Source organism: Carcharodon carcharias, chromosome 11 (assembly GCF_017639515.1).
Source record: "Carcharodon carcharias isolate sCarCar2 chromosome 11, sCarCar2.pri, whole genome shotgun sequence".
Lineage (NCBI taxonomy): Eukaryota > Metazoa > Chordata > Chondrichthyes > Lamniformes > Lamnidae > Carcharodon > Carcharodon carcharias.
Genome location: NC_054477.1, coordinates 8,885,377 through 8,899,377, shown reverse-complemented (window position 1 = coordinate 8,899,377; position 14,001 = coordinate 8,885,377). Strand labels below are relative to the sequence as shown.

Genomic DNA, 14,001 nt, shown 5'->3' with positions numbered 1-14,001 from the left:
CTCTGTAACCTCCTCCAGCCCCCTACACCCCTCCCTATCTCTGTAACCTCCTCCAGACCCTACACCCCTCCCTATCTCTGTAACCTCCTCCAGCCCCCTACACCCCTCCCTATCTCTGTAACCTCCTCCAGCCCCCTACACCCCTCCCTATCTCTGTAACCTCCTCCAGCCCCTACACCCCTCCCTATCTCTGTAATCTCCTCCAGCCTCTACACCCCTCCCTATCTCTGTAACCTCCTCCAGCCCCCTACACCCCTCCCTATCTCTGTAACCTCCTCCAGCCCCTACACCCCTCCCTATCTCTGTAACCTCCTCCAGCCCCCTACACCCCTCCCTATCTCTGTAACCTCCTCCAGTCCCTACACCCCTCCCTATCTCTGTAACCTCGTCCAGCCCCTACACCCTCCCTATCTCTGTAACCTCCTCCAGCCCATACACCCCTCCCTATCTCTGTAACCTCCTCCAGCCCCTACACCCCTCCCTATCTCTGTAACCTCCTCCAGCCCCTACACCCCTCCCTATCTCTGTAACCTCCTCCAGCCCCTACACCCCTCCCTATCTCTGTAACCTCCTCCAGCCCCTACACCCCTCCCTATCTCTGTAACCTCCTCCAGCCCCTACACCCCTCCCTATCTCTGTAACCTCTTCCAGCCCCTACAACCCATCCTATCGCTGTAACCACCTCCAGCCCCTACACCCCTCCCTATCTCTGTAACCTCCTCCAGCCTCTACATCTCTCCCTATCTCTGTCACCTCCTCCAGCCCCTACACCCCTCCCTATCTCTGTAACCTCGTCCAGCCCCTACACCCCTCCCTATCTCTGTAACCTCCTCCAGCCCCCTACACCCCTCCCTATCTCTGTAACCTCCTCCAGACCCTACACCCCTCCCTATCTCTGTAACCTCCTCCAGCCCCCTACACCCCTCCCTATCTCTGTAACCTCCTCCAGCCCCCTACACCCCTCCCTATCTCTGTAACCTCCTCCAGCCCCTACACCCCTCCCTATCTCTGTAATCTCCTCCAGCCTCTACACCCCTCCCTATCTCTGTAACCTCCTCCAGCCCCCTACACCCCTCCCTATCTCTGTAACCTCCTCCAGCCCCTACACCCCTCCCTATCTCTGTAACCCACTCCAGCCCCCTACACCCCTCCCTATCTCTGTAACCTCCTCGAGTCCCTACACCCCTCCCTATCTCTGTAACCTCCTCCAGCCCCTACACCCTCCCTATCTCTGTAACCTCCTCCAGCCCATACACCCCTCCCTATCTCTGTAACCTCCTCCAGCCCCTACACCCCTCCCTATCTCTGTAACCTCCTCCAGCCCCTACACCCCTCCCTATCTCTGTAACCTCCTCCAGCCCCTACACCCCTCCCTATCTCTGTAACCTCCTCCAGCCCCTACACCCCTCCCTATCTCTGTAACCTCCTCCAGCCCCTACACCCCTCCCTATCTCTGTAACCTCTTCCAGCCCCTACAACCCATCCTATCGCTGTAACCACCTCCAGCCCCTACACCCCTCCCTATCTCTGTAACCTCCTCCAGCCTCTACATCTCTCCCTATCTCTGTCACCTCCTCCAGACCCTACACCCCTCCCTATCTATGTAACTTCCTCCAGCCCCTACACCCCTCCCTATCTCTGTAACCTCCTCCAGCCCGTACAACCCTCCCTATATCTGTAACCTCCTCTAGCACCTACACCCCTCCCTATCTCTGTAACTTCCTGCAGCCCGTACAACCCTCCCCATCACTGTAACCTCCTCCAGCCCCTACACCCCTCCCTATCTTTGTAACCTCCTCCAGCCCCTACACCCCTCCCCATCTCTGTAACCTCCTCCAGTCCCTACACCCCTCCCTTTCTCTGTAACCTCTTCCAGCCCCTACACCCCTCCCTATCTCTGTAACCTCCTCCAGTCCCTACACCCCTCCCTATCGCTGTAACCTCCTCCAGTCCCTACACCCCTCCCTATCTCTGTAACCTCTTCCAGCCCCTACACCCCTCCCCATCTCTGTAACCTCCTCCAGCCCCTACACCCCTCCCCATCTCTGTAACTTCCTCCAGCCCCTACACCCCTCCCTATCTCTCTAACCTCCTGCAGCCTATGTTAAGCTCAGAGATCACTGTCGTCCTCCAGTGGGGCAGCTCACACATCCCCCATTCCCTCCCATTCTTGTCAGTCACCTCCCTCAGCTGCTCCGGCTCTATGCTCCAGAATTCCCTGTCCAAAGCTCTCCATCTTGCGACTTCCCTCTCCCCCTCCTTTCAAACACTGGGAGGAATCATCCCAGATGTGCACTAAGGGCGTTAGCGGGTGTAAAAATAGAGGTTTTACCCGCTGGCTGCAATGGCAGGTTATCACAGCTGTGTCGTCCCCTTCCCACCTCATTAATTATGCAGCCACAGGAAACTCACTGTCTCGAGGGCAGGCTCGCCACGCCATTTCCTCACTCCGGGAGCCGTATCTAAGCTGCAGCCGCGTACACTGTTCTCAATGCCTGCAGCCCAGGACTGTTCCAGTGAGGACAGGGCCCTGAAAGCCAAGAAGAGTTCAGTGACCCCGTCACTGGAATACCTTTCGGAGGCCCCACCGTGATGTCCTCTGCCCCCTCTCTAGCTGCAGGAGGGGCAGTTACATTACCACCCCGGCTTGGTAGGGGGTGGCAGTGGGGGTCAGTGCCAACGCTGCACAGAAGAGGTTGGCCATCCAGTGCAGAAAGAGGATGAATGATCTCAGCCATGTTGCCAGGGTAAGGCAACCATCTCATCCCTCTAAACCCACACACTCACAGTGGGGGGGCGGTGGGATTCGAACTCATGCCTGGAGATTGTTACTCCAGGCCCACTGCATTGATCGCCCGGCCACTCAACCACACTTCTTCAAAGGGATTCTGACAATCAACTTTCCAAGGAAGCTAAAAGCAAAAAGAACTCTGCAAAGAAGCTGGTGTAAACAGGGCAGTGTGTCAGGGACGGTGTTGACTTAAACTGCGTGTTGCCATCGGCATGCATGTGTTTGCTGAGGGGCACATGGGAGGGACAAAGTAGGGGCCGTTCAGATAAATATTTGCAAGAAGCATTCAAGAGAATGCTCCCAGCTGTGCTTACATGATGAAACCACATTACACTGCTAAACACTCAGCAACTCCAGCAGCCCCACTGTCACTCTGAAGGGGAGTAAGGGGGGTGTGGGGGGGGGAGGGGAGTGTGGGGCAATTGGCAATGGAGCTGGTGAGGGGGAAACACCGTGCTTATGCCCATGTTTCGGTTTGCGCAGCGAGCTTTATTGGCTAGATCGACAGCATCCCATTCGCTGCTTACATCAGGAACCCTGGGGAGAAAACACGGTGTTAAAAAAAACTACATGAGCGCAGGTGTTCTTTGTGAGATTGTGTCCGTGTCTCCGGGTCTCTGTGGGAGGTGGTGAGCAGTGTCCAAAGGAAGTGCCTGATTCAGGTTTATTTTTCAATGCACAACACAGAAATTGTGGAAGTTTCAGCAGAGAGTCCAACTAGCAGGACCAGAGTGAAGACTAAGTACCCTCATATAAGGAGGGATGTACTTACATGGGAGGAAGCTGGAGAAGGTTCACTCGGTTGACTCCTGGCATGAAGGGGTTTGTTCCATGTGGAAAGGTTGAGCAGGTCGGGCCTATGCTCATTGGAGTTTAGAAGAATGAGAGGTGATCGTATTGAAACAGATAAGATTCTGAATCTTATATGTTTCAGTAGGAGCACCTCTCATTCTCAGGGTGGATGCTGAGAGAATGTTTCCCTGTGCAGGGAGTCTAGAACCAGGGGGGTGCAGTTGCAGAATGAGGGGTCTCCCATTTAAGACGGAGATGAGGAAGAATTTCTTGGGGAGTTAGTCTTTGGAATTCTCTCCCCCAAGAGAGCAGTGGAGGCTGGGCCATTCAAGGCTGAGTTGGACAGAATTTTGATTGATGAAAGGTTTGGGCGGGGGGGGTCAAGGGTTAAGGGGGGGACAGGCAGGAAAGTGGGGTTGAGGCCACAATCAGATCAGTCACTGTCTTATTGGATAGCAGAGCATGCTCGAGGGGCCGAATGGCCTACTCCTTGCCCTTAATTCTTATGTTCTTCTGGACCCAAAAGTAGAGGAGAGATTCGCCCTCGGCCTGCTCCCTCATTCAGCGGCAGTGGCTGATGGGACCTCCAATGGCAAAGTATGGCCTGACTATTTTTGCGTGAAGCCCCCCCCCCCCACCTCAACTTAATAGGAATAGCTCCCAACCCTCCAGGACTGCCTCAGCTCCAGGCATTGCCAGGAGCAACAACCCAGAAAAATTGCAAAGGAATTGCTGCTATTTTTTTTTTCAATTTTCTTTGAAGACTTTTCATTATGAGGCACAAAATGATTATAAACGGGCAACAAGAGCAGCGCAAAGAGGGTCAGTTTAAGGCCGTGTATTGAATCCTCCAGGTAAACGGATGAGTTACAAGATAGAAGGAGGCCATTCAGCTCATCGAGTCCAATGCTGGCTCCCTGTTGAGCAATCCAGTCAGCCCCATTCCCCCGCTAGACCCCCCCCTCCACTCCCCTCCCCCCTCAGCCCCTGCAGGTTCAGTTTCCTCGAGAACCAGTCCAAACTCTCCTGAGATCGTTCATCATCTCCGCTTCTGCCCCCATCATGGGCAGCGAGTTCTGGGTCATCACCACTCGCTGTGTAACAAAAGGTTCTTGTTCACACCACTCGCCCCTCCCGTCTCCCCGCACCCCACCCCCCACCCAACCCCGACCCTCGGCCTTCATCTCTTGCCCAAAACCTTAAATCCCCATCAGAGAATGGGAACAGCTTGTCTTTCTCAACCTTAACTAAACCAGTCATCACCTTGTAATCAAATCTTATGGCCAAACACAGTTGCCAAACCCTAGGTACAAATGCAGGCCAGGACTTTTTCTCAAAGCTGTTCCCACTCCATCACATTCCTGGTGAGGTGGTGGAAAAGCACAGGAAGAGCCAAAAGGAATTCTGCTGACCATCGTTGTGATATTGTACACTTGCCGATGCAGACAATGACATGGGTGGTGGGAATCTGGAGCTCACCGCCTGAAAGGATGGTAGAGGCAGAAACCCTCATAACCTTTAAGAAGTATTTGGATGTGCACTTGCGATGCCATGGCAACAAGGCTATGGGCCTAGTGCTGGAAAATGGGATTAGAATAGTTAGGTACTTGTTTGACCGGCACAGACTTGAAGGGCCGAAGGGCCTTTTTCTGTGCTGTAAACCTCTATGACTCTATGTACCTTTAAGAAGCTGCATGGTGACATCACCGCGTGTGAGGCTGGAGTATAAAAGTGCAGCCTCCATGTTAGATGTTCACTATTGTCTGTGCTCTCGACTGCAGATGCTCACTATGACCTGTGACCCTGTATCAGCAAGACTCCATGTACATCTAATAATTCAGGCATATCATCAACTGATCAGCCTTTGTAACCGTTGGATCAAGGCCTGTGCAGAGCTGTATATAGTTGCTGCTGGTAATAAACTTCAAATACTTGGGTTCGACCAGGACCCTCGTCACTCGCAATCTCACTTAGTATCGACAGCATAGAGACAGATCCTTTGAGGCCTACATCAAGACCCTCAACATAGATGGTGCCAGCAGACTGCCACATACCATGTCAACCATCAAGGCCCCTAAAATTCTGAGGAATTATTTCCCGTCACACACACCCCACCCCCATCATCAATCCATCCTCCTGTGTTGGCGCTGGATCAATACCAATTTTCAAGGCTGAGCAACATATTTTTATTGGATAAATATATCCAAAATGCAAGACATCCCAAAACGCTTTACAGCCAATGAAGCATTTTTTGAAGTGTCATCTGTTTTTTTTAAATTCGTTCTTGAGATGTGGGCTTCGCTGGCTAGGCCAGCATTTATTGCCCATCCCTAGTTGCCCCTTGAGAAGGTGGTGGTGAGCCGCCTTCTTGAACCGCTGCAGTCCCTGTGGTGTAGGTACACCCACCGTGCTGTTAGGGAGGGAGTTCCAGGATATTGACCCAGCGACAGTGAAGGAACGGCGATATATTTCCAAGTCAGGATGGTGAGTGACTTGGAGGGGAACTTGCAGGTGGTGGTGTTCCCATGTGTCTGCTGCCCTTGTCCTTCTAGATGGTAAAGGTCAGGGGTTAGATGCAGTCAAAAGAACCTTGGTGAGTTGCTGCACTGCATCTTGTAGATAATGCACTCTGCTGCTACTGTGCGTCGGTAGAGGAGGGAGTGAATGTTGAAGGTAGTGGAGGGGGTGTCAAAAAAAGTGGGCTGCTTTGTCCTGGATAATGTCGAGCTTCTTGAGTGTTGTTGGAGCTGCACTCATCCAGGCAAGTGGGGAGTATTCCATCACACTCCTGACTTGTGCCTTGTAGATGGTGGACAGGCTTTGGGGAGTCAGGAGGTGAGTTACTCACTGCAGAATTCCAAGCCTCTGACCTGCTCTTGTAGCCACAGTATTTATATGGCTAGTCCGGTTCAGTTTCTGGTCAATGGTAACCCCCAGGATGTTGATAGTGGGGGCTTCAGTGATGGTAAGGCCATTGAACGTCAAGGGGTGATGGTTAGATGCTCCCTTGTTGGAGATGGTCATTGCCTGTCACTTGTGTGGTGTGAATGTTAGTTGCCACTTATCAGCACAAGCCTGGATATTGTCCAGGTCTTGCTGCATTTGGATATGGACTGCTTCAGTACCTGAGGATTAGTAAATGGTGCTGAACATTGTGCAAACATCAGTGAACATCCTCACTTCTGGCCTTATGATGGAAGGAAGGTCATTGATGAAGCAGCTGAAATGGTTGGGCCGAGGACACTACCCTGAGGAACTCCTGCAGTGATGTCCTGGAACTGAGATGATTGACCTCCAACAACCACAACCACCTTCCCTTGTGCTAAGTACTACTCCAAGCAGTGGAGAGTTTCCCCCCCAATTCCCACTGACTTGAATTTTGCTAGGGCTCCTTGATGCCACACTCAGTCAAATGCTGCCTTGTAAAGTAGGAATTGCAACAGGCTATATACACACAGCACACTCACACAAATTGCAATGAGATAACAACCAAAGAACCTGTTGAGTGAGCAATGAATATTGACCAGACTCTGGAAAGAGCCACTCTGCTCGAGTGTCGAATGTGCTCAAGTGTCTGGAGTAGAGCCTTTCTGACTCTGAGGCGAGTTTGCTCCTCAGTGAGAACAGGGCAAGATAGAGTGAGGAGCCAATGTGGACAATGTGAGTTGAGATGTAGATCTGCCATGACCTGATCAAATTTTGGAAGAGTCTCGAGTGATTTTCCCTGTTGCTATAATCCCAATGGAACCTTCACAGACACGACATTAACCGATTACGGTGAGAGACTGGAAACCACGCTTGGGCCCAATTTTTGTCATGACATAGAGCTTCTCCTCTTCTTCATTGCAAAAATCCCGAAATGGCCAAAAATTCTAAGTCCCGCCCCAGTACCCGGAATTTCCCATCTTCATGGGGGTGAGACTGGAGTCGGGCCAAGGATCGCGTGTGCCTGGTTGATGGAGGCAGCTGGCCATTTAAATCACCAGCTGCTTCCACTGAAGTGGGGTTTGGGTAGGCCCGATGAGTGAAACCCGGAGTGTGCTGATTGGAACAGGCAAGAGGAGGTCTGAACTTGGTGGATTCATTAGGTTAGCCAGGGTACCCTCTTGGAGAGATAAGGTACCCTTTTGGATATGGTCCCAGGACATCTTTGGGAGAGATAAGGCAGCCTTAGCGATTGTTAAAAGTGAACATGATTATGTACTTTTTTATAATTCATTCATGGAATGTGGGCTTCACTGGTTGGGCCAGCATTTATTGCCCATCCCTAGTTGCCCTTGAGAAGGTGGTGGTGAGCTGCCTTCTTGAGCCGCTGAAGTCCATGTGGTGTAGGTACACCCACAGTGCTGTTAGGGAGGGAGTTCCAGGATTTTGACCCAGCGACAGTGAAGGAACGGCGATATATTTCCAAGTCAGGATGGTGAGTGGCTTGGAGGGGAACTTCCAGGTGGTTGTGTTCCCATCTATGTGCTTCCCTTGTCCTTCTGGATGATAGTGGTCATGGGTTTGGAGGGTGCTGTCAAAGGAGCTTTGGTGAGTTGCTGCAGTGCATCTTGTAGATGGTACACACTGGTGCTACTGTGTGTCGGTGGTGGAGGGAGTGAATGTGGTGCCAGTCAAGTGGGGCTGCTTTGTCCTGGACATTGTCAAGCTTCTTGAGTGCTGTAAGAGCTGCACTCATCCAGGCAAGTGGAGAGTATTCCATCACACTCCTGACTTGTGCCTTGTAGCTGGTGGACAGGCTTTGGGGAGTCAGGAGGTGAGTCACTTGTCGCAGGATTCCTAGCTTCTGACCTGCTCTTGTGAACTATCAAGCTATAAGAGAGATGTCCAGCTGTCTATCCTACTCAGGAAGTGTCAAAGCTGTCAAGGAACTGTCCAAGGACACTATTTGAGTTGGCACTAGGTTTGCATCAGGGGGTGTGAAGGGCCATGTGGGGGTGGGGTTTTTTTTTATATTTGTTCTTGGGATGTGGGTGTCACTGGCTAGGCCAGCATTTATTGTCCATCCCTCAATGCCCTTGTTGAGAGGGCACTTAAGAGTCAACCACATAGCTGTGGGTCTGGGCTCACATGTAGGTCACACCAGCAGATTTCCTTCTCAAGAGTGAACGAGATGGGTTTTTACAACAACAAAAAACAAAATAACTTCCAGCTGAAGCGTATCCCACGGTGGGATTCCAACCCGAGTCCCCAGAACGTTACTTTGGGTCTCTGGGATACCAGTTGCGTAACAATACCCACTGTACCACCAGCACCTCCGCACAGATGGGGGGGGGGGGCGCATGGATTGGCACTGCTTGGCATGGTTGGGGCATAGGGGGTATGTGTGGGGGGGGGGGAAAGGAGGGGTGAGGGGCTTGAGGGATTTTTAAATTTGTTTTATTATTGTTTTTTGATTTATTTAAATAGGGCCCACGGAGGCAGGCCTTCTGCCCAGGTCCATCTCCGCACCCGGCAGCCTGCGGATTCGCCCTGGGGTGGGGGTCGCCCATCACCACCCCCCCCAACTCGGCTTTCACCCCCCCCCCCACCCCCAATCCCAAACCCCACCCCCGACCGAAAATCCCACCTGCGGGTGGCCATTTTTTTACAGGTCAGGTTCGCCAAATGGGGAAACCTCCTGACGCGGCCGTTCTCACCCCGAGGAACCGGAAATCTGGGCTTTAGGGGACTGTGCGGTTCTGGTCACTGTGTTAGAAAAAGGATATGGGGAGGGGGGGATGGGGGGGAGGTGGGGGAGTGGGGGAGGGGGGGAGGTGGGGGAGGGGGAGGGGGGAGGGGGGAGGAGGGGAGGGGGGAGGGAGGGGAGGGGGGAGGCGGGGGAGGGGGGGATACGAAGAGGGTGTTTCCTCGTGTGGGGAAATGCATAATCAGAGGCCGCCAGCATGGGCTGCATTCGCTGCAATGGCGGCGCTGGTGCTGTTGTACCGTCTCACTCCGTGACGGAGAACACAATCCAAACCATAAAAAAAGAATCGACACCAACTTCCCAAAACAAAATAATGCGCTCCGTTTAACAGAAATAAGTTTCCACAAAAAAAAAATGGCTTGACGCAGGAAATTAAAGGAGAGCCAGAAACCAGACACGTGAACCACGACCCCCTCCACCTCCAACTCAGTTCAATGCAACAGGATTGTCACAGCAGGAGATACACAGCCCACGGCACCTGGGGGCTTCTCGTAAACCGGCTAAACTTTCACCGTTCTTGACCGCTGGCTGAAGCAGGTTCCTGGGTTCACTGTGATTTCAGACTCCTGCTCCAATGAAGACATGACCCAGAAAGCCTAGAATAGTTCAATGCCCCATCACTGGACAGCCTTTCGGAGACCCGCCATGATGTCCTCTGCCCCCTCTCTGGCCGCAGGAGGTCTAGCAACCTCACCACTCCAGTTTGGAAGGTGGTGGCAGTGGGGGTCAGTGCCAACACTGCACAGAAGAGGTTGGCCATCCAGTGCAGAAAGAGGATGAATGATCTCATCTGTGCAGCCAGGGTAAGGCAACCATCTCATCGCTCTAAATTCACACACTCACAAGCCCATCATACATTCACTGGCATCTCGCTCACTGCCAGCTCAAGGGGCATCACCACTCACTCTCTCACACACACACACCCTCACATCTCCATCTGGCCTCATCTCCTCTGGAGATGCCTCCTCAGCCCTCACCATCTTGAGGCCACACACACACACACACACCCTGGGATACCCTCCTTCCCCAGTACAGCCCTCGCCCTGCAGCCTCTTCCCTTGCCTGAGGCCACTTCTCCCCCTTCCCCAAGCAAGCCCTAGTCCTGCAGTCATTGAGAAGACAACCCTGCCTTACGGCTGGTCTGGTGGGTAGAGACCTGCCCGTGAGTCCCCCTAAAAGTGATGTGGTGCCGCCTGTGAAGCCTGGCACTGATGAATGCGAGTGCTGCCCGAAGCAAGGTGGGCAAACAAACCTCGAAGTCCCGAGCGAAGTGCTGCTCGCCAGGTCCATGTCGCTTATGTCTAGGTGGGGAAGCAGCGTTGGGTGGTGATTCCAGACAGCAGGTCTGATAACAATATGCAGATGAATTAAAATGATGCTGCTGATGTCCAGCGGTGGGAAATCAGGCCTACCATTGATGGGTGGAGTGGACGATTGCAAACTGGTTTCACAACGTCATGAAATCAATCTTTGGCCTTCCTGCCATATTGCCCACTGATGCCCACCATGACACCTGACACCAATGTATATGGATAATTACACCCATAGTTTCCCAACCAGCCAACTCACACCCCCATCCCGCCCGACTCACAACCCCCGCACACACCCGACTCACACCCCCCACACCCACCCGACTCACACCCATGCGACTCACACCCACGCGACTCACACCCCCCCACACCCACCCAACTCACACCCACGCGACTCACAGCCCCCACACCCACCCGACTCACACCCACCCGCCTCACACCCACCCGACTCACAACCACCCCACACCCACCCGACTCACACCCACCCGACTCACACCCACCCGAATCACACCCACCCGACTCACACCCCCGCACACACCCAACTCACACCCACCCGACTCACACTCCCACACCCACCCGACTCACACCCCCACACCCACCCGACTCACACCCACCCGACTCACACCCCCGCACACACCCAACTCACACCCACCCGACTCACACCCACCCGACTCACACCCCCGCACACACCCAAATCACACCCACCCGACTCACACCCCCACACCCACCCGACTCACATCCCCACACCCACCCGACTCACACCCACCCGACTCACACCCCCGCACACACCCAACTCACACCCACCCGACTCACACCCCCGCACCCACCCGACTCACACCCCCACACCCACCCGACTCACACCCCCGCACCCACCCGACTCACACCCCCGCACACACCCAACTCACACCCACCCGACTCACACCCCCGCACACACCCAACTCACACCCACCCGACTCACACCCCCGCACACACCCAACTCACACCCACCCGACTCACACCCCCGCACCCACCCGACTCACACCCCCACACCCACCCGACTCACACCCCCGCACCCACCCGACTCACACTCCCACACCCACACCCACACGACTCACACCCACCCGACTCACACCCCCGCACACACCCAACTCACACCCACCCGACTCACACCCACCCGACTCACACCCGACTCACACCCAACTCACACCCACCCGACTCACACCCACCTGACTCACACCCACCCGACTCACACCCCCCCACACCCACCCGACTCACACCCACCCGACTCACACCCACCTGACTCACACCCACCCGACTCACACCCCGCACCCACCCGACTCACACCCCCGCACCCACCCGACTCACACCCCCGCACCCACCCGACTCACACCCCCGCACCCACCCGACTCACACCCCCACACCCACGCGACTCACACCCCCACACCCACCCGACTCACACCCACCCGACTCACACCCCCGCACACACCCGACTCACACCCCCGCACCCACCCGACTCACACCCCCACACCCACCTGACTCACACCCACCCGACTCACACCCCCGCACACACCCAACTCACACCCACCCGACTCACACCCCCGCACACACCCGACTCACACCCCCGCACCCACCCGACTCACACTCCCACACCCACCCGACTCACACCCACCCGACTCACACCCCCGCACACACCCAACTCACACCCACCCGACTCACACCCACCCGATTCACACCCCCGCACACACCCAACTCACACCCACCCGACTCACACCCCCGCACCCACCCGACTCACACCCCCACACCCACCCGACTCACACCCACCCGACTCACACCCCCGCACACACCCAACTCACACCCACCCGACTCACACCCCCGCACCCACCCGACTCACACCCCCGCACACACCCGACTCACACCCCCCACACCCACCCGACTCACACCCACGCGACTCACACCCCCCCACACCCACCCGACTCACACCCACGCGACTCACAGCCCCACACCCACCCGACTCACACCCACCCGCCTCACACCCACCCGACTCACACCCACGCGACTCACACACCCCCACACCCACCCGACTCACACCCACCCGACTCACACCCACGCGACTCACACCCACGCGACTCACAGCCCCCACACCCACCCGACTCACACCCACCCGACTCACACCCCCCCACACCCACCCGACTCACACCCACGCGACTCACAGCCCCCACACCCACCCGACTCACACCCACCCGACTCACACCCACCCGACTCACACCCATCCGACTCACACCCCCCCACACCCACCCGCCTCACACCCACCCGACTCACACCCACCCGACTCACACCCCCCACACCCACCCGACTCACACCCACCCGACTCACACCCACCCGACTCACACCCACCCGACTCACACCCCCGCACACACCCAACTCACACCCACCCGACTCACACCCCCGCACCCACCCGACTCACACCCCACACCCACCCGACTCACACCCCCCCCACACCCACCCGACTCACACCCCCCCACACCCACCCGACTCACGCCCACCCGACTCACACCCACGCGACTCACACCCCCCACCCCCACCCGACTCACACCCCCCACACCCACCCGACTCACACCCACATGACTCACACCCCCGCACACACCCAACTCACACCCACACGGCTCACACCCCCGCACACACCCAACTCACACCCACCCGACTCACACCCCCGCACACACCCAACTCACACCCACCCGACTCACACCCCCGCACCCACCCGACTCACACCCCCGCACCCACCCGACTCACACCCCCGCACCCACCCGACTCACACCCCCGCACCCACCCGACTCACACCCCCGCACACACCCGACTCACACCCACCCGACTCACACCCACCCGACTCACACCCACCCGACTCACACCCGACTCACACCCAACTCACACCCACCCGACTCACACCCACCCGACTCACACCCACCCGACTCACACCCCCCCACACCCACCCGACTCACGCCCACCCGACTCACACCCACGCGACTCACACCCCCCACCCCCACCCGACTCACACCCCCCACCCCCACCCGACTCACACCCCCCACACCCACCCGACTCACACCCACACGACTCACACCCCCGCACACACCCGACTCACACCCCCGCACCCACCTGACTCACACCCCCACACCCACCCGACTCACACCCCCACACCCACCCGACTCACACCCCTGCACACACCCAACTCACACCCACCCGACTCACACCCCCGCACCCACCCGACTCACACCCCCACACCCACCCGACTCACACCCCCACACCCACCTGACTCACACCCCTGCACACACCCAACTCACACCCACCCGACACACACCCCCGCACCCACCCGACTCACACCCCCACACCCACCCGACTCACACCCCCACACCCGCCCGACTCACACCCCCGCACCCACCCGA

The 14,001-nt window shown here is 56.2% G+C and overlaps 1 protein-coding gene across 3 annotated transcripts in view; it reads right to left on the bottom strand.

The window, feature by feature from the left end:
- Window positions 1–14,001, bottom strand: part of LOC121284491 (cGMP-dependent 3',5'-cyclic phosphodiesterase) — a 401,388-nt gene that overhangs the window by 157,969 nt on the left and 229,418 nt on the right. The window lies entirely within an intron of this gene.